The 22558-nt window shown below is 36.9% G+C and overlaps 1 long non-coding RNA gene across 2 annotated transcripts in view; it reads left to right on the top strand.

Annotated features, from left to right (window-relative positions):
* The window catches only part of LOC307187869, a 314634-nt gene that overhangs the window by 272055 nt on the left and 20021 nt on the right, over positions 1–22558 (top strand). The window contains exon 3 of one of the 2 annotated variants that reach the window (XR_013828709.1): positions 1165–1280. The exons of the other annotated variant lie outside the window; for it this stretch is intronic. This is a non-coding gene — a long non-coding RNA (uncharacterized lncRNA). Of the gene's footprint in view, positions 1–1164; positions 1281–22558 lie in introns of those variants that run through there. 2 annotated transcript variants of the gene reach the window in all.

Here is a 22558-nt window from a genome sequence, read left to right as displayed (position 1 = left end):
AATCCTACCTCCTCTACTTGTTAGTGCTATGAACTTCAGAATGTTTTTTGCGCTTTGTGAGTGTCAGGTTCCTGGTCTGTAAAATGATGCTGTTTTGCTGTGTTAAATAGTACAACATAAGTAAAACATATGGCACTTAGCAGGTACTCAAGAAATATTAGTTCTCCCTTCCAGTGAAAAAGAACGATATAGTGTTCGTCTCTCTTACAATAACCAGGTGTAACTTATTCTGACCACCAGGTATAAAGAGTTTAGAAATACAGTAAAGAATTTGAGCTATGGTACTTTGCAGAATGATTTTATTAAAATACGTATAATTCCATCAAGAACATTGTTGGCTTTAAACATAAAGGCAGTTCCATTATAACCCTGCTTTCCAAGATAAAATGAACATTTGCTAAATCATGTTTAACTTTTCACTAGTGATTTACGGCACTCTTTATCTGAAGATATTCTTCTTCCAACTTTTCAGAGCTGAGAAACAGAGCAGACAATAGGTTAAGGGGAGAACTGCATATTTAACTTAAAACTTTTCATCTCTGTGCTCTGATCTAAGCATTCCTTTTCCAGGTAGAGGTTTGGTATTTGAAAAGCAAAGGAATCAAGTTTCTTGGCACTCTGTAGCCCGAAACATTTATCAAAATAAAGCCCAGGAGCTGGGCCCGGCACCAGCCTTTGGAGATTAGAAGAATGCTGCACATGTGGCAAGGGGTGTGGGAGAGGGGAGAGGATTGCCCCTGAGGGAACTGCTTTCTGGAGGTTTCTGTGCTCCAGCCAGCTGTCTCGCTGTTAGTAACAAAAGACTGGCCCTAGGCATCTGGCTCCATCCCCAGATGTTCTCAAGACCAGTGGAAAATACAGAAAAAATACCTGGGTGTTTTAGATTCAATAATACTTGGTACAGTAATAATGATGATAATAGTAATAATAATTATATTAGTGATTATATTGATAAATATATATTTAATAATTAGAGATACATTAGAAATATAAATAGTATCAATAATAATTGGATTACATCATTTCATGTAATAATGTAATTCAGTTATTATTACAGAAATAATAGTATTTTGGTGTACTTACTGAGAACTTGACACACATCACCTCTTTGAAACTCCTAGCAAAATATTTTGATTCAGGTGCTCTTATTTCCCCATGTCACAGAAGAGAAAACTGAGACACAGTGAAGTGAAGTAACTTCCCTCAAGTCACCAAACAGAATCTGGAATATGAACCCAGGCAGTAAAACCCTGAAGTCTTAAGTTCACTCTCACATACAGTGACAAATCTATATTCAACTTCGTTTTCTGTCATTGATCCAGTGATCAATCAGCAACATATGAAGTGTGAAGTGTCAGCCACGTACTGTTGTGATCAGTGATGCCGAGTGGCAACATGTGCCTTCCCCAGAAGAAATACAGAGAACGTGCCTTTCCCTCTCCATCCTAGCTGATGCCGCACTCTTGGACGGAGCTCTAATTTAATTAGCAAATACAGTAAATCAATTGAGTAAAAAGGAGGAAGCATTTGTGATTTGAAGAGAGAATTTATATCTTTCATTTATTGAAGTCAAAATGGCTATGTTTCATTTTCTTTTTGTGATGTCAGTTTATATTTTAGTCCTTGTTGTTTTTCCTTTTTCAAGTAAATGACCCCATGGCAGTGTTCCTTTTGTGCTCATGGACCCAAAGCCCAGATGATTTCAAAAATAACCTTCCCAACCTTAGCCTGTTTTCTTGGCCAATCACTAAGCTCAACCCTGAAGAAGTCTTTCAGGTTCATTTGCTACCAGACTCCGAGGTGAGAGTTGGCACCTTCTGTTTTTTGTTTACAAAAGTTGTTTTCATCCAAAATAATGCTCTGTGTTCCAGAAAAACTAAGCTGGGGTCACTGTTCACTTCAAAGGACTCACACTAGGCTGAAGTGTTCTCCTGAGGTCACAAGCTGTGGAAGAATTGTCAGAAGCTAATGTTTCAGGTCACTGACTTGGAAGATGCTTTCAAAGATGTCACCTGAAGCAGCAGAGGTTTGGTTCTATTTCTGAAAAAGCAGGACCATGAAGTCTCTTGACCACGAGGATAAGCTCCCCTCAGCCATCCTTTCTGGTTTAATGTCATCTCTGGTGGCTTTAATGTCTTTCTGCACTTGTTATGAATCAAAAACTCTGGGAATTCAGAGCCCAAATTGACTTATTGGCTTAATATTGTGGAGTTCTCCATTAATCCAGTGCTTTTCAACCAGCCTCATTCACCAGTACATCTGCAAATGTGTTTTAATGTGGTATTAGTCTGGGAAATGAGACTAAAGGATGGTGGAAAGAAAGACAAAGAGAAATTTTCTTGAGTCCTACTTTTTTGCCTCAATTTTTAGCTCAAAAGCTAAAACAATTCATTTATTCATCCAACAAATATTGTGAGCATTTACTATGTCCTGAGTGTGATAAATGGCACTATGGGGATATGAGGCTTTCTTTCGACACTCGAAAGATTTAATTTGGTCACAGGATTCAATTTCTTATCTATATTTTCAAAGGGAAGAATTAAGAGCAATGGTTAGAGTTATAAAATAAAGACTTCAACTGGATTAGAGTAGTTTAATGGTGAACACTCTGCAAAGCAGTGAGCTTCTTGTCACTGTGGTAATCAAACAGAGGCCTGTCATTCAGAAGATTTCTGCTTGGGAAAGCCACTGGAGTTGATGCTTGTTAATCTTCCAACCTGGAAATGCTACAGTTTTGTGAGTTAAGTGTTTACTTTGAGTAGTTCCCAGTCTCCATGAGATCAAGACCTGAAGTCTGCACATCTTTACTGGCAGCCCTCAACAAGGAATTAAGGACAGTAAAACAGGTGTGAAGACCTCTGATTTTTACACCTAGTATGCTGTATATTATCTCAGTTTTGAGCACTAGCGGCTAGTGGTGGCTTACCATAACTGAAATTCAAACCAAGGCCTTTCCCATTACAATAAAGAGACGGTATTAATAATACATTTTATTTTGAAGTATTAATATTTTCAAATGTGCTGTACTTTTCAAAGCTTTCTCTAGCATCACTGCCTTAAACAATTCTTTTCCTTTCTTATTTAACAAGTAGAACCTGAAAGGTTATGGTCTTCCCCAGTCACAAAACCTCAGTTCCTCTGAATGAAAGTTTAAAAAGAAAAAAACATGTGCTTATTAACATATATAGCATAATATATGCTTGTATTAAATACATATACATATCTAAATATGTTTGCAACAGATATAAGAATAGTCTTTGATGTTACTTCAAGTAATTACCACAAGTTCCTTATATTATAATGTCTTTCCTACTGACAGAGGACCTTGTTTTTTAATCAGTTTCAGTTCCACAGAGCAGCAAAGATATATTTGATATGTATACTGAAAACCAAGGTTATGAGAATCATGAATATTTCCTGTATTCATTATTTTTGTATATTTTGCTTCTCTTAATAACAGATTTATTTTTTCAAGTAATTCTTCTCTGCCTTTCTACATTTTTATTAATAGATTTTAATTACGGGTAATTGTAGAGGTAGTTAATTCCAGTTGGTATTTTTTGAGCTGCTATTATAACCAGGCTTTGTCTTAGTCACAATTTTCTAAAGTTGAGAGAAACGCATTCTTCAGTAGCAGAACTGAATGCTTCTGAAAGGCAACCACCATGAACAACACATAGGAAGAGGGCTCTTTACCTGGGCCCTAATGACTTTGCCATGATAACGCAAGAAAGAATTTCCTCAGGAAAGAATTACATCAAAAGATGGAAAACCAAATAAAATTCATAACCTCTTAAGCCTCAGGTGATTTTAAATGACAGGAGAAGGAAGCATAGCAAAGTTGATTTGAAAGCACCTTAGACATGTATATAAAGGGGACTCTTCCTTAGGCACTAAGAACTCACTTAATCAGGCAACCATTACCTCCTTTGACATATCGAATTTTATTTATTTTTTACATATGCTTCCGCTTCGGGGAATTAACCTTGTGCTGCAGTTGCAGGAACACCATCCTCATTATACAAGTCAGGCTGGGAAGGTTGAGGGGGGTTGACTGTCAACCCCCAAGTAAAAATCCAAGTGCTCAAACAGAATGTTTGGCAGCACTAAAACCCACATTAAGAACATTTTTGTGAGTCATTCACAGATAATTTCTGAATCATATGCAGAAAAATCTTTTTGGAAGAAGTATGTAGTGTGAATGGCAGTTTCCTCCCTCCTGATGTTAATAGTACTCCCACAGAAACAGTTTTACATTCCACTGTACCCTGAGGCCTCAGAACATATCCCCTTTCCTCAGGTGTGTGCATGCACTTGGAAACAGTAAATTTGCTCTGAAAGGGAGTTTCCCGGAGTTGCCCTGGCTACATCAAAAACCTTTTTTATTTTACAAATATTGCTTTAGGCTTTATGAAGAAGGCGGAGGTTCTGTCCTCAAGGTTACAATGCATTTGTGTAGAGAGAACTTCAAATTAAAAAGAGTTATGTAGACCAATGAGTGCAGTCAGACTTGGGAGAAAGCTCCCAGCCCCTGTGAATGCATGTGAGTGTTATCAGTGTTATTCAACAGATACTTTTTTAATTGTTTCCTAATTAGTCCATGAATTCCTAAAGGACAGGAATAGTGTTTTACAAGTCTTTGCATCCCCTACAGCTTTTAGTGCACGTTTGTTGGTTTGATGTTTAAGATCTTAGAGAGATTACTTTCCCTTTTTTTTTTGAATTTTTTTCTTCTACTGTCCAAGTGTCTCAAAAATTCTTTAAAAGAACATCTGGTTTTTCCCATACTGTGGCAATTCCTTACCATCAGTTGATAGTGTGGCATTATCTAATTAGAGACTCTTAGGAAGGAAATTAGCATTGGATAGTTATTAATTCATCCCTTGTCCCAAAGCAGAAATGTGACATGTTTCCACCTGTTACCTACTCTAAAGGCTGGTGATATTTTGGTCATGTCTTCAATAAAGAGCTGCATAGCATATGAAGGTGGTCCCAGACTTTATTATTCACTGTTGGTAGAGCTACAGCAAGATCTCTATCAGGGCTAAATCACTAATAGTCTCAGCCATTTAAGACTGGATCAGCATGAGTGAACCACCCTGGCAAAGCAGTTCCAAATCAGTAGTTTTTAGCGATCCATAGTCTCAATGACAGTGAGCCCTTCCAGGATAACCAAAAGTTGTAAAGTGAGGAGAGAGGCACTGAGGAGATAGGTTTAGAAACAAGATGGAAACAACCTAGAACCAAGGGTTAGAAACAAGATGGAAACAACCTAGAACCAGGGACCAAGTATCTTCTTGAGCAATGACTACATTTCCCCCATCCCACCGCAAGTCCTCCAACCCCTTATTTTTATCCTTTTTCATGGCTATTCAGGAATGAATGCCAATAAGTTTTCAATGTCATTACCATCATATTAATGTTTTTCTGTTGTAGGATTTAGAAAACCACAAGCTCAGAGTTAATTTTTAAAATTAAAAAAGACATAGATTAGGCACACTTGTCTTCATGCAATCCTTATTTTTATCCTTTTTCATGGCTATTCAGGAATGAATGCCAATAAGTTTTCAATGTCATTACCATCATATTAATGTTTTTCTGTTGTAGGATTTAGAAAACCACAAGCTCAGAGTTAATTTTTAAAATTAAAAAAGACATAGATTAGGCACACTTGTCTTCATGCAATTCTTAGATGCAGTGCCAGAATAGTATTTCAACCAATAGGTATTTTACCCCTTTAAGAGAAATAAGAAAATAGATTGTCCAGAGGAGTCCTCTTGACTCTATTATAAATTTCTGGCTGTATATGGTCAACATTAACAGGATATAGGTTTGGGCCCATGTAGAAGAAATCTATGCTGTCAACATCTCTTGAAATACTGACTGTTGAAGTTACAAGTAATGAATCAATCATAGGTATATAAATTGTTCTTGCTTAGGTGGTAGATTCAGATTCTTGATTTATGAGTTAATTTTTTTTTTTTTTTTTGCGGTACACGGGCCTCTCACTGCTGTGGCCTCTCCCGCTGTGGAGTACAGGCTCCAGACGCACAGGCTCAGCGGCCATGGCTCACTGGCCCAGCCGCTCCACGGCACGTGGGATCCTCCCGGACCGGGGCACGATCCCGCGTCCCCTGCATTGGCAGGTGGATTCTCAACCACTGCGCCACCAGGGAAGCCCCTGTGAGTTAATATTTTATTCTTTCTCTATATAGAAGGAAATGGTTGCTGTTTGAACAGAAAAACAAACAAAAACCAAACTTAAAATGTCATGGTATCTGCTGTTTTAGTGTCAATTGAGCAAAATTAAGCAATCCAGTTTGGGTAAAATTATGCCCTGTGAATCGCCCTGTTAATGAGGCAACACCAATAGACCATGAAGATGACTCCCAGTAAGTGAACAACGACAGGGCTCAGGAGACTGAGACAAAGTCTTTCATCCTGCCCCTGACTGGGACACAAACTCCTGATCTCAGCCAAAGAGCGGTTTGTTCCTAGATGTGAAATGATAAGAGTGGGAGGTGATGCTGCAAGGTCGTCTATTTTAGAGCTCCATTCAGCGGCTTCTAATTCTAGCTATGATGGAGTAGCTCTCACCAGACTAGTCTTTCTGATGACACTGACCCTAAAAGCTGGATAAAAATGCAAGGTAAACAAAGAAACAAAAATCTTTACGGAGTCATTGGAGAACAATCGAGACAGCCAGGACTTGAAGGGCTGAGATCCCAGAGAAAGAACATAATTGAGATGAATCCTACATTCACTGCTGCTTTCACCCCTCGGAATATGGCACATAGGTAGAAAAGAAAGCACCTTTGAGGTCTGACAGCTTCTCTGGGAAAGGGATACAAAAAATTGGAATTTAGAGCTATAAGACAGCTAGGACTAGAAAGGTCTTTGTGCTGAGAAGAGAAATCTGCAGAGGATTGAACCCAGCATTCTGTGTGCAGTTTCCCCCTGAGTCATTTGGTTACTTCTAAGCTGTATGTGCCCAGGATGAGACACACAGAAACCCAGCAGAGTACTGTTGCTAAGAGGCTAAAAAGCTAAGCTGCAGATATTTTGGCAATCTGACAGTACTGAGGAAAAACTGGAATTCAGGCTTGCCAAGTAGAGACCCTCATAAATACCCCAGACTTTTATTTGAGGCTTATGAAGGGCCATCACCTAGGAAAAAAGACAAAAAATGGAAAAAGAAGAAATATCTCCCAACTCATTTTATGAGGGCAGCATAACCTTGAAATCAAAACCTAGCAAGGTTATTACAAGAAGGAAAATTGAAAAACCAGTTCCTTATATAAATATATATTCAAGAATCTTACATAAAATATTAGCATATCAAGCACATCATGACCAAGTTAAGTTTATTCCAGGAATGTGTGGCTGATTTAATATTAAACATCCAATCATCATAAGACACGACAGTAAAAGAATATGAAAAACCACATGATCATCTCAATAAATGCAGAAAAAGCATTTGATAAAATTCAGTACCCATACATGCTAAAATCTCTTAGGAGCTAGATATAAAAAGAAATTTCTTAAACTATTAATGGGTATCTCTAAAAAACTACAGCTAATCACTTAATGGGGAGATAGTAAATTCCTTTTCTTCCAAAGTCAGGACTAAGACAAGGATGTTCAGTATCATTATTTCTATTCAGTATTGTACAGAATGCTTAGCCAGTGCAATAGGACAAACAAAAAAATGAAATTCGTAAGAATTAGAAATTTAAAAAATGTCATTCTTTGGAGATATATGATGTGATTGTGTATATAAAAAATCCAAAAGAAACTTGTATCAGGCTTGATAAGTAAATTAGTAAGGATACTGAATAGAAGGTAAATATGAAAAAACTCTATTGTTTTTCTGTATAATAACAATAAGCATGCAGGTACATTTATTTCAAAATAATATTCTTTACAATGGCATAAAACATTTAATACCTAGGAATAAATCAATCAAACATTGAAAACGTATAAACAGAAAACCACAAAATATTATTGAGGTAAATGAGGGAAGGCCAGAATAAAAGATATGCCATTTCCAAGGATTGGAATGTGCAGTGCAAGGATGTCTGTTCTCTCTGTATTTATTTATAGATTCAATGCAATCCCAACCAAAATTTCACCATCATTTCTTTGAATTAAAATTGATAAGCTAACTCTAAAGATTTTATGGCAAATGAAAGGATCTATAAGAGTCAAGACAATCTTGAAGAAGATCAAAGTTGGAGGATTTATGTCAAGTTACCAGTACTAATCGTAAAACTCTATCAATTAAAGCAGTATGATTCTGGCACAATGATAGACAAATAGATCACTGAGCAGGATAGTTAGTCCAGAAACATCTACACATATACAGTCACTTGACTATCAATGAAGATGCATTTTGAAGAAAAGATTTTAAAAAATGAATTGAGCTGGATTAACTGAACTGGATTATCCATGTGGAAAAAATGAACCTTAACTCCTACCTTTCGCTATATACAAAATTAATTTCAGATGGATTTAATGTGCTTAATTAAATGTGGAATGCTTAAATGTAATATGCTTAAATGTGAAAAGTAAACCAAAGGTTAAGCTTAACATAGGACAAGTTGTCCATGACCATGGGTTGAGCAAAGCTTTCTACTTGTTTTTTTATCATTTAAATTTTTATTATTTTTTTAATTGAAAGATTCTTTAAGCTCTACAGTGCTTTACAATTTTCAAAAGTTTCACACACATGATTTCATATAATCCCATAACCCCTTTTTAAAATCTAATACCCCTATACTGCCCCTGCCCTCTTCCTTCTCCACACTGGTAACCACTACTTTGTTCTCTGTATCTGTTAGTCTGCTTGCTTTATTCACTAGTTTGTTGTATTTTTTAGATTCCACATAAAGGTGATATCATACAGTATTTGCCTTTCTCTTTCTTACTTTTTTCACTTAAGCATAATGAGCAAAGCTTTCTAAAAAGGACACAAAAGCACTAAGTATAAAGAAAAAGCTTGATAAATTGGGTCTTATTAAAAATTAAGACATTTTGTTCATTAAAATATACTATGAAGAGAGTTAAAACTCAAGTCATAGAGGGGAAAAGATATTTGAAATGTGTATATCTAGCAAAGAGCTTGTATTAATAAATAGTAGTGAAATAAATAAGAAGACAACCCAAAGAAAATGGGCAAAAGACTTCAGTAGGCACTTAGAGGAATATATGCAAGTCATTAATATAAAAAAATACTCAACATCTTTAATTAACAGAGAAATGCATGTTATATCCACAATAACATAGCACTATTCACTTGCCAGAATGACTAAACTGAAAAAGACAACGAACATATAACACCAGTTATTGGTAAGGATGTAGAACAACTAACACTCTCCCACACTGCTTGGAAATGTAAATTGGTACAACTACTTTAGAAAACTATTTGAAATATCTACTAAAGCTAAACACATACCTCATGTCACAAGAAACTTCAATTTTAGATATATAACCAACAGAAATGCATACAGATGTTCACCAAAAACATGTACAAAACATTTATATTAACTTCATATGTTAGAGTATCAAACTGGGAATAACCCAAATGTCCATCAAACAACCCAAAATAAATTGTGATGTGTTCTGCAATGGAATATTTTGTAGCACTGGAAAAATATCAAACTATGGCAATAAGTAAAAATTTGGTTGACTCTTACAGATAAAATATTGAGCTAAAAAGCCAGACTCAAAGGGGTACATACTATAGGATAATGTATGATTTCATTTATATAAAGTTTAATAACAAGTAAAGCTAACATATGGTGACAGAAGTCAGAATATTGGTTGCCTTTGGAGGAATAATGACTGAGGATGATTGAGAGGGGATAGAGGGAGGCTTCTGGGGTGCTGGTAATGCTCTCAGTCCTGATCTAGGTGATCATCTAGGTGTGTTGAATTCATAAAAATTTGTTAAGCTGTGCACTTACTGTATGTATATATGGTGCTCTTTAATGTATGTATATTTCAATATGAAGGTTTACCGAAAAGTAAACCTCTCTAAGCATCTTCAGTTGTGACTTCAAACCATTTCAAAACATTAGGTTTTTGAGCCTGTTTTGAAAGAACATTTCCTAGTGATACGTTTTATGGTTAGCCAGTTGAAAGATTATACCTATTGTGTACCAATTGTCAGATTATAGCTATTACTTGGAAAACAGGCCACAATTCTTGATGTCATCTTTATTACAGCCCTTCAATTTAAAAAGATCAAACTAGTTATTTTATTACTATTTATAATGTGAATCATCAGCAATATTTCTACAGGCAGGTCTAAACATAATGCAAGATTTGTCATTAGTTTGGTTCTCAGCAAACTCATGGTGATTCTGAACTGATCTTTGTAGCTTAAGGAAGTCTCCATTTTGGTAAGGAAGTGGTTCTGGCTTAGCTTCAAGGAGCTGAGTGCATTTATCTTGGCCCTGAGGCATCAAAGGCAGTTTGGTTGAGTTTGGCTGTGTGCATGTGTATTTTGCCTGCTACTGTTCATTTGGGGTCACTGGGAAACAAAATCCTACTTAATTTTAGTTTTTTTTAAATGGTTATTTTAATGACTATAACCCTGGATTGTATCTTTGAAATAACATGATTAAAGGTTTGTAGGAAAAATATTAACTTCTTACAACCATGCCCATCATTACTAGCTAGTGTGTCAATGTGCAATTCACAGGACTAACCACACCAAGTCTTTAAACAAAAGTTCATGTAGTTTGAGTGAGTAAGGGAATTTAAAGTCATTGTTCCTGTGAAAGAAGACTTGGAAAAGAGGGGGGTGTTAGAGAAGGTACTGTCTTCTTTTTCTTGGGGGCAGGAAGTGGTTAGCCTTATAGTTTAAATAAATCTATTAAACTATGTGTTTTATTTGATGCAAACACAAATAAACATAATAAAGCCAATGGTAGAGCAAACAGATTGTCAGCAAACACTTTTCTGAGGACAGCACAATACAGCCTTGTTGCTCATTGGCTGAGAGTATTTTATCTCTAAAAATGGATGGCCAGTCATGAGTAAAAGCAAGTAATAACTGCTTTTCAGTAATGCAAATATATATATTCTTTTAAAATATAAAACTATTTCCAAGATGGAAAGTTCTATAATAAAACAGTGACATAACAAGTCATGCTAAATTAAGTACGTATGTATACACACACACAAGCACAAACACATGCATTGTATCCTTCTTATTTTTTCTTATTTATTGTTTCAAATTTTAATACTAGAGATTTCCTGTAAAGGATCTGGTTCAACTTGGACCAAACTCCAACCCCAGAGTCTGTGGTAGTTCTAAGCTTCCCCATGAATTAGCCCTTTACATACTTCACAATGCTTTATTTGTGTTTAAAGTTTATTCCCTTTTCCATGTTTCCCTCCAAAAAGCCAATCATACCCCAAATTCCTGAGCTTTGAAACCTCCTTGCAGAAGAGAGAAGTCATAATAAATGATATCACTCTCTCCTCCTTACTTGGTCTTCTGCCCTCTCACTGGCCCCACTTGTGCTCAGCTGCTTGCCAAAGGCCAACTGCTTTCTGCCTAAAACTTTGCCTCTTGTACATGTTGCATATATGTGTATTTTCCCTTTCTACCATTTAACTTTTGTTATAGAGTTTTTTCTTGAATAGAAGTTGTCAACTTTTAAGTAGTTTAGTTTTGGTAGTCTTTCCTTCTATGTTTCTTGGCTTTCTTTCAATATTCTTGCTAACCCCATGGTGATGATAAAAGTTATACTCTATTTAGTGCTACTAATATTATGGTCTTAAGGTTTATAACTTTAATTCACCTGGAATGTATTTATTCATATTTTTATGCTATAAAATAAGAATAATTTTTTTCCAGATTCAGTGATTTTTATTGAAGAGTCAATCCTTCCCCCTTATTTGAAATGTCCTCTGTATCATGTATTAAATTTCTACGTATGTATATGTGTGAGTTTACACACATACATCTGTTTCTGTACTTTGTATATAGTGCCCATTAATCTCCCAGGATTTCACTGGAACTAGAGGAGAAATGGAAGTCACCCTGAGATCCTGAGCAGATGGGAGACAGGAGTAAGGAGAGGCAAGATGTTTCAGTGTAGACATTTTAATTTTTTTTTTAATTTGAACTACGTGAATGTGTTAAAAATTCAAGAAGTTAACTTGAAGATATAAACTGCACAAAGTTTCAATGTTGCTTTGGTTATTTTTTTCTATTTCCTCAATGATTATTTTTGTTTTAAATTTCTTATTGATTGCTTCAGAATTATTTCTTTAAAAATGCTGAGTGTATATGTGTGTGTCTGTGTGTGTTACAACATTGCATTTGAAAGTGGAGAGTTAAGTACAAATACACATTTTCAAAAGTCATTGTTTAGATTTCTGATGTTCATCCATTAGCAACTTTATAATTTTGAAGGACTGGAATATTTTTAGGGTGGTTTACTTGGCATAGCTAAGAAGAAGTGTTGCTGGAATTATTCACTAGGGCTTTGGCTTTCCATATATGCTCTCTTTCATTTGCATATTGCCTCAAGGGAATTAATATTTGACTACACAAAGTCTGACTCAGACCACGTGGGCCATCTGGAAGAGGAGTTTCACTAGTCAGTCATTCAGTGACTGAAATGGGAGAAAAAATCGAAAGCCAAGTGTAGGTTTACTTTGAGTCTCTTACATGGAAATAACCCAGACTGAAGAATCTTTACATATATGCAGTGAATTCTGCTATTATAAGAAGAATGGGTTTCCTAGTTTCAGAATCACCTCTGGTTCTGCATGTAGTTTATAATATTCCACTTTATAATATTTTCTATTTAATAAAATTTTATTGGGGAATAGAAAATTATATAGTTATTATGCTACAAGTTCATACCACTTGTTTATATGCTGCCTATCATATAGTAAATATTATTTTTAGATAAGCAAATGATCTGAATTGTGGCTATTCATAGAAAATATTCTTTATCAAACTAGAACTTACTTTTTCACTCTAGTAAAATTGAACTGGAAAATGTGATTTGGAGAAGAGTGTGATAATTATCACATTAAAGTGATAATTTGTTTTATGTCTTCCTGATTTCAATGATGTTTAATAGCATCCTCTCTATACCAACTAGTATGTGGGTGTGACTCCTGAATTTCTTTTAGACATATTTGTCCAAATAAGAGTCTGCAAGTTTTGGGCTGTGATCTCTTTATGGCTGGTGCATATTTATAGAAATCATTTCTCTTTCTACTTCGTTTAACCAATATCTAGGTATTCTGTTGATAATGGATATTGCAAACAATTAAAATTCTATTATATAGGGTAAAAGCAGATCTAAGATTATTCTAAGTTTTTAGCCACCTCAACATTTATGCAGTACCAGTATAGTGGCAAAACTACCAAATTTTTTGATATTGTTACTAACCCTTTCCCATTATAGTTTTTTCATTTGTTTGCTTGTTTCCTTATACTAAACGCTATTTACTAGAACCACAGGTGACTTGCGGTTCTGCTCCTTACCCTAGGTGGACCTGATCCTCTGGGGAGATAGGAATAGCAGACCACTTCCCAGAGGGTACTCTAAGACAGTGTTTCTTCTGCCTTTTCCCAGACTCAGACAGTGATGCTGAGGAATGGATCAGGTGCAGTGAATGTGCAGCTACATAATATGTTACTCAACAGACTGGTCAGTAGTGGTGGGAGAACCTCTATATCAGTTGGACCCAGATACCCTCTCAAATTGTGCAGGCTCATGGTAACCCTTTGATACATAACCAGAATTATTCATCAGTACCTCTTGATCTGCCTTACAGAGGCCTCCCAAACTCTTCCTGTCTTTTCTCCAAGGTAGAGATAACTAGACCACTTGAGATTCTACCTCTAATTACCACTGGCTTTATTTGTATGTGGGTTTTTAACTTTTATTAGCATTGGTGGAAATCCCACTGCCAGGAACTCTGGGAGGAGAGCATGCATAATTCCATCTCTGTTTCGACTCTTCCATTTGGTCAAACTCCAAATTTGGTTCACCTCACTTTTGGAAATGTAGCAGTGTAGAGTTTCCTCATTCTTATTTTTGTCTGTTTCTCCATAGTTCTCTGTGTGAACTCCCTGCCCACATTCCTCTGAAACCGCTGGCTTCCCGCATTCTGTTTATGCTACACCCTGACACCTCCACTTCCTCCAGGGATGTGTTCTGCCTCTGAATGATACTAACCATCCGGCACCACCACTTTAGCCCCAGATCTCTCAGAACTATTACCGTTGCCTCCAGAGTGCTCTCTTCTTCTTTCTTTGCTCTCTGCTTTCCTGTATCTTCCTGACAAATAACTTTTCTTGAAATACTTCTTTCATTATGTCACTTTCCAAGGACCTAAATTGTTTTTTGTTACTCATCAAATGAAAACCAAATTCTTGTGCGTCAAAGATTGATGTGACTTTTGTGCTCCAGTTAGTCCAGGCTATTTAATGTTCCTCAACCTCTCCCCATTCATCTATATCTATAAACCACTCTCTTACTTTTTATTGAGATAAATCCCACATCTGTTCCTACTCATATCTCTCCCATGAAATCTTCTTTAATAACTAAGTCTTTATTCCATAGCTTTTCCCATCTTAATTCTAAAAGCATTGACTCTATACCACATAGTTTAAAACTCTTTTAGCTTTATATGGTTATTTTATGCTGCATCTGTTAGGAAGTGCATTTGGTGACTTGCAAGAGACCTGAATATAGTGGCTTGAATATGACAGATATTTATTTTTCATGTTATGAGATGTCAGGAGGTAGGGGTTTCACAGTTGCCACTCTGGCTCCTTATGGCTCCCCATTCTGCTGTCCCTCAGGTCTGGTCCTCAACTTCATGATATAAAATGTTCAGTAGCTCCAGCAAGAAGAAGGAAGGACATAAATGGCCAACTTATTTTAAAAAGCTTTTCTGGGAGCACTGCCCAGTGAAAGGCCACCATTTTTGGTTTTTGTTTTGCGGTACGCGGGCCTCTCACTGTTGCGGCCTCTCCCGTTGCGGAGCACAGGCTCCGGACGCGCAGGCTTAGCGGCCATGGCTCACGGGCCTAGCCGCTCCGCGGCATGTGGGATCTTCCAGGACCGGGGCACGAACCTGTGTCCCCTGCATCGGCAGGCGGACTCTCAACCACTGCGCCACCAGGGAAGCCCAAGGCCACCATTTTTTACAAGGAAAGCTGGGAAATGTAATCTTGAAGACGTTTGCATTATTCCCCTCCCCCAAATGTAAGGATTCTAATAGTAGGGAGGAAGGGAGGATGGTTACTTTGGGGCACCCATCAGTCTCTGTGACACATGCATAAATGTGAGGCTTCCACATCCACCTAGTTCCAGGGACACAGCTAGTGTCTGGTGTCTGCTTCACCTTCCTTAGCGGTGGTAAAGTAAGTAAATTATAAACGTTCAACAAATCAGGATGTACCCCTTAGGTCAGGAAGAGTATTTCCTTTTTACTTTGTCTCATACTCTTTATTCTTTTCCCAGAAATATGTACAAAAAGAGAAATTCTTTTAAAGATATAGGAGATAAATGTGAAACTTGTTCATTTATGAACATTATGTTTTGTTCTGTTGAAAAACACAATTATATAGGTACATCTGGATTTTGATGCTAGACTACTGGATTGTAACATTCAACAAATGTCTAATAAATACTCCTCAGCATGGCACACAATTCCAGGTCTATATAACAAACAGATTTTTTGACATATGTCTTAAATTTGCAATCTTTGGGGGCAACTAATACAGTGGTTTGTTAACCCAAGTAATCTGTCTCTGTATTCTTATCAGAATTTAAATAAAGAATATGCATGATAAATATTTGCTATTATTTGTAATGCTATTGTGGGTGGCCATTAGGAGCATGTCTGCTTCAACTGAAGAGTGTTTTCCTAATTTTGTCAGACACAAAGCAAGGCTCTTTTTATCTCCTGATCACAGCTCTAATTTTCCCAGCTGGATGAATTCACCAAGTTGAGAATCTGAGAGGCCTTAACATTAGCAGAATCTACAAAGCGCTAGAGGGGCACAAAACCTACATAGAAAACGTTAGCTCTCCAGGCTTGGCGGTGTGGTTGCTACAGCTACCAAGCTGCTGATTTCTCTGCTTCGTGTTCATGTGGGAAGAGAAGCTCTCAAGGTGACAGGGGCTTCATTATATAACTGACGTTGCAATTCGTTTGCTTTAATGTTTGCTTTTTTTTTTTTGCGGTACTCGGGCCTCTCACTGTTGTGGCCTCTCCCGTTGCGGAGCACAGGCTCCGGACGCGCAGGCTCAGCGGCCATGGCTCACGGGCTCAGCCGCTCCACGGCACGTGGGATCCTCCCGGACCGGGGCACGAACCCGCGTCCCCTGCATCGGCAGGCGGACTCTCAACAACTGTGCTACCAGGGAAGCCCTAATGTTTGCATTTTTAATCTACCGTGCCTGGTCCTAAGTAGGACTTTTCTTTGGGAATACTCAGCTAGGTGGGGGATGGGTAGACTGCGTTTTATACAATCAGGAGGGCAGATCATAGAGTGTAATTATGATATTTTTTTCTCCCTGAACTTTGCAACCATTCATACCTTGGCTTGAACCGATGTTGGGGCGAGCTGCATTGCTGCATGTGCCACAAGAGAATACAAGAACCATTGTTCCATATATATATAAACACTATACGAGCCAATTTTAAAATAGCAATTAAGATGAAATCACATCAGCCTGTCCTTGGTGAAGTTTAAGTAGATATCCAAGTATAATTAACTGGTGAATCATTCTGAAGCCTTAAAGTTCTTACTTAATGATCTTTAAACACAGTCTCTAAAATATTAATTGCAGATGAATAGGCTGTGCTTAAAACCAAATCATGTACATAATGTAATTGACATATGACCTTCTCTAGGGGAAGTTGCATAGTGACAGATATATGAGTGTGTTAACAGTGTATTAGCAGTTTATATATTTCTATTTCTTTTCATAAATATATGTGTCATTGATGATAAAGAGGTCTCTAAATTCCCTCCACTTTCTTTTCCCCAATCTCAGTTTTGGAGAGAATGTGACTTTTGTAACTTCTCTTTTATAGAAAGGCATTATCAATAGCAAAACCCTGTTTTTTTCCTTTGTTTGTTTTAGGTTAAGAAGGAGAAGCTAAAGCACTGTTTCTGAAATTTAATTAATTTTTCTTTGCTGGAAGAAGGCATGCTTGACCACTCTTTGCAGTTCTTCAACAGCTTCTATCAGACCTTCTGAGTGGGAAGGGAATAATTTTTTGGAGCACCTATTATGTTTTCTCTTACTTTGTGTACATTGTCTTATTTAATATAGCACTATTAAGTATTATTAATTTATTTTACAAATGAAGGTAGAAAGAAGATTTTCGTATCCATAATCACAAAGCCAATAAATAAGAGAGACATAATGGTCTTTCTAACAGAGACTTGGGTCTTTCTAATCCCCAAACCCACATTCTTTTCATCAACTTGGGGAAACATACCGTGCCAGAATGACTTAAATGTGGAGAGATAGCATGGTCTAATTCTCCTTTGTTTTAATTTTTAACAATCATTAAATTACCTACAAGAAGTTTTACATAAGCATCGTTAAATATAAATCTATATTATACTAGATGCTGATTTTTATCCCCAGCAACCATTTCCCCTGTCTTGCCTCAAAGACCTTCAGTTTTCTTTGGAGGATCCTTGTGGGTCCAGGGAACCTAAATTTAACCCTGGTTTCAAGGGTGTGTCATGTGACCCAGGCTAAGCCAATCAGAGCTTTCTTTTTCTCTGGCCACAATGATTAGTTTAACAATTGAGCATGGAACCATAGCTCATCTAATCAGTATTAATCTCAAGACTTACTTTGGAATGCTGGAGTGAAGGTACTTCTGTTGGTTAAGATAGTGTAGATTTTTACTTACTTTGGCCAATGACATACAGGAGGAAAACATGTGTGCCATGTCTGAGTAGGACCATTAAGAACCCTCATGTATTTCCACTATATTCTTTTTTCCCCTGCACTGTCATAACACTGGCAATATCCCAGATCCTGCGTCCTGCAATGAAGACTGTGTGACCCAGCCACAGTTGACCTCCAGTGGAAATGTATAGTGAATTGAAAATAATTTTTTGTTGATGTAAGCCATTGAAATCTGGGAGTTGTTTTATTCTGCAGCATAACATAGCATAAACGGTAAGGTGTGGTGGTAAGGCTGGAACTGCTGCAACCACTTTTGCTGCATGAAGTCAGCTGAACAGCAAAGCTGACATAAGAGGGAAGCAGAGTCAGGAAAATCATAAAGACAGGCAGAACTCTGATGGTATCATATACCCTTGACTCATGGCTGCAGTCATTTCTGCACCTGAAAATTGTATTTAAGTGAATCAGTATATTTGCTTAAGACAATTTTAGTTGGGTTTTCTGTTACTTGCAACCAAAGCAAATGAATTGCTTTATGTATCATACTATAAATTTCACTAAATTTTCCCTCAACAGATATCCAAAATATAGCCTTGAAATCAGCCCAAGCAGTTTAAGTTATAAGGTCCTGGAAGTCACTAGCTAGATCAATGTTGACAAAGGAAGGAAGCCACTCAACAGGCAAATTTAATATGCAAGTAGGTAGATGCCAAATGAGAACTATAAGATTGCTGTACTAGTAATAAGATTCAAGTTATTTTTTCAAGGATAAGTGAAGAGTTTACATTTTCCAAAATAATGCCTGTTTATTTTTATTTATTTATTTGGTTTTGGCCGCACCGTGTGGCATGCGGCGTCTTAGTTCCCCGACCAGGGATCGAACCCGTGTTCCCTGAAGTGGAAGCACGGAGTCTTAGCCACTGGACCACCAGGGAAGTTCAATAATGCCTGTTAAAAAATGTTTAAGTGAAGATTTCTGAAGAGAAGGGTTAGGGGGAAGGCACAAGGGGTCATGGAGTTATGTTCTGAAAGACCTTGGCCATAAAGGGTCTAAAATCATTGGATTTTTTTCTCCAGTAGAAAAAAAAATTGGAACTAAGTAAACTGTGACAGATAAGTCACAGATAACAACAAATGGGACATCTAACACTCGCAAAGTTGTTGTGAGAGTTCTCCCTTGGAAGAGCGAGTACCTTGTTCTCAAATGCCGCTACTCAAGAGCAGAGAGGAAACTTCCTGTTGAACTTCCTGAAATGACAGAATGGAGTTAAAACCGAGCCTTACCAGAGCCAGTTTTTCTATTCCAAAAGAGGTAATTAGTAAGGTCAGAACACTTTCCCTCTATGAAATAGTCATCAGCTTATGGGAAAAAATTTCTGTGTCAACCCCCAAAATGTGAGTGGACTTTTGAAAGCAATAAATGGTACAAGTAGAGTGCTGAAACCAAAAACTAAATAGTAATATTCTTAGTTAGAATATACCATGGTAGTAAAACAGCAAGAACAAAAATTTAAAATACAGTAACTTTGAATAGTCTCTGTGTACTGAAATTAATTGTAATTAATTTTTTACTTTGTTCTATTTCTTACTTGTTGAAAAAGTTTTGTTCCCACCTCTGTCCTCATCAGCCCCATTTTCTTCTGTCACCAGCAGGTAAATATATTACTAATTGTTGAATATCTTCCCAGAATTTCTTTATGCAAAACCAAGGAAATGCACATATGCATTATTATTTTCTCTCTTTCTTCCATAAAATGTAGCACACTATAGACTGTTCTGTGTTCTGCTATTTTCACCTAATGATATCTCTTGGAGATCTTTCCTTATCAGTAGTACATCAAGAACTTTGTCATTTTCTCTTACATCTGCGTAGTATTTCTCACAGCATGCATGTACAGTAATTTATTTAGCCAGCTCCCTATTCATGGAAAGCTGGATTCTTTCCAATTTTTTACTATTACACTCAGTCCTTTTGATAACCTTTAAATATTTTGCTTCATACATGTTCATTGCTTATTTTCAGAGAATGAAAATAAAGCCAAGCCCTAAAATAGAGTCATCCTTGATTCTGGCAATCTTCTAAATCTGAGGGTTCACTTGGGTTATTTTTACTACTTAAAGTTACTAATTTATTTCTTCACTGTCCCACTCATTTAGCCAAGAAAAAGCAGCTTTTATTTATAAATAAATATAAGGTACCTAGATACTTGGAAAGAAGGGACAATATCTCATATATCTTCGTAGGGCTATCCTAGGACTGCTGCAGAAATGTTGCTTCCGACAAGAATTATGGAAGAGAAACTTCCCTTGTGGGGCAGTGGATAAGACTCCACTCTCCCAAGGCAGGGGGCCCAGGCTCAATCCCTGGTCAGGGAACTAGAGCCCACATGCATGCTGCAACTAAGGAGGCTGCCTGCCGCAACTAAGGAGCCCACCTGCCGCAACTAAGACCCGGTGCAACCAATAAATAAATAAATAAATATTAAAAAAAAAAAGAATGATGGAAGATAAGGGCCATTTCCGTAAGAGTCATGTAAATAACATATCAGAGCCCTGGAAAAACTTGGCTTCCTCATCTTGACCTCCATATTTAATCCTGATGATTTATTTTCCGAATTGATTCTCACATGCATTCCTTCTCATATATTCCTTTTCCCTCTGGCTACATTCTCCAGAATGATTGCTTTGTCACCAGTGACCTTTTTGTTCCATCCTATGTGCATTCTGTTGCTGATGTATCACTTTAAAATATCCCACTTGTTGTATAATACCTCTATCAATTCTTCCTTTTTGTTGTTGCTGTTGTTTTCTCAAGGAATTCTTTGGGTAATTACTTTAATGGAATTTGGTTTTTGATAATTTATCCCCCCACTCCCCACCCCAAGCACTCAATGGGAAATTCAAAACATGGGTAAGATTTTGTTTCGGATTTTGATTCCTTTTTCCCCTTCTTAATTACAAACTGCCTGAATATGAATTAAATCAACATTGTTAAATAATATATTTTTATAGGTCAGTGTCTTTACAAGAGGCCAATGTCCCCAACTCTGCCCACAGTCTGAGCTCTCCATTTCCCTCTTACTGACAACAGTGGCTTCCTTGAGTCACCTTTCCTGGCTTCATTTGTTGACATCATCACCAACTCTTCTCAGTGACACCACTCTCCAGACCATGCTCTCTATTTGTCAGGGAGATCCCTGGATCTTTTTTAGAATCCTGCAGCTCATGCCTTCAAGTATTACTTTGAAGAGGAAAGCACGAGTGGAGGCTGGGAGGTACACTCTACTTTCTTTTCTCAGTAATGCTATTTAATTCATTGCTTGATTCATTACCATCTTCGTTTTTTCTCTTTCTGCCTGTATTTTTGTTCCCTGGTATATAAACTCCTCTCCTCCATGGGTCTCTGTGTAAGGAGTTTCTTCTGCTGCTGCTTTTATCTGCCTTCCAGAATTCTGGAAGCAAAGTTCTCCAAAATGTAAAAGACCTATTAATACACTAGGAACAGTTTATTGGTTTAGTTTGTTTAATTATAGTCGGAGGTAAGTCAATATTACTACAATCCCTCTTTTAAAAAATACATTGAGATTTCAGTTGGTTTAGCATGGTTCTACATAATTCCTTAGTCACTTGCTAGTTGCTTCTTTTTCTTCTTAAGTTTTTATTATTTTACAGTGCTGTGTTAGTTTCAGGTGTACAGCAAAGTGATTCAGTTATATTCAGAATATATTCATATACAGAATATATATATATATATATATATATATGGCTTTTGTCTTTTTAATATTCTTCCTCCTTATAGGTTATTACAAAATATTGAGTATAGTTCCCTGTGCTATATAGTAGTAGGTCCTTGTTGGTTATCTGTTTTGTATTTAGTAACGTATATATGTTAATCCCAAACTTCTAATTTATCCCTCCCCCACCCCCACCCCCCATTTCCCCTTTGGTAACAGTAAGCTTGTTTTCTATGTCTGTAAATCTATTTCTGTTTTGTATATAAGTTTATTTGTATCATTTTTTTAGATTCCACATACAAACAGTATCATATGGTATTTGTCTTTCTCTGTCTGGCTTACTTCACTTAGTATGATAATCAATAGTAATTAAGAGGTCTGATTTTGTATTTGTGCAATTTTGCATAGATATTTATATAACAGTCACAAGGCTACAGTCACCCGACCATGTAGAGACTGTATGTTTTTACAGGCCTGCAAAAGATAACACTACTGGTTTATGAGTTCAAACTAGTTTTCTGATGTAAGTGAGAAGAAACAAAAACATGATTTTTTCCAGTGATTATAGTCAGCTTACGATGATTAATCCTCCAAAATATTATTATTTGGGCAGTGGGATTTTGAAGAGAAGAGCAAAAGACAGGAGAAATAGAAAATATTCAGCAACAAAGAGAGAGGAAATTATGTTTAACCAGTTCATGATACTCAAATCGTTGTTAAACTGCTGGCCTGCCTGATATTCTAAGGCTGATTACTCCCTCCCCAGGAGGATATTATAAACAAGGAATTACTATCAAAATATTTTTTATTTGACTGAAGGCTCATTTGCCAAGTCTGGAGATCAGAGGTGTGGAGCAGATGGGGAAAGCAACCTGTTTCTCTGCCTTTAAGGAACTG

The sequence above is a fragment of the Stenella coeruleoalba genome (genome assembly GCF_951394435.1).
Source record: "Stenella coeruleoalba genome assembly, chromosome: 6".
NCBI classification, from domain to species: domain Eukaryota; kingdom Metazoa; phylum Chordata; class Mammalia; order Artiodactyla; family Delphinidae; genus Stenella; species Stenella coeruleoalba.
This window is presented reverse-complemented; position numbering and strand designations above follow the sequence as displayed.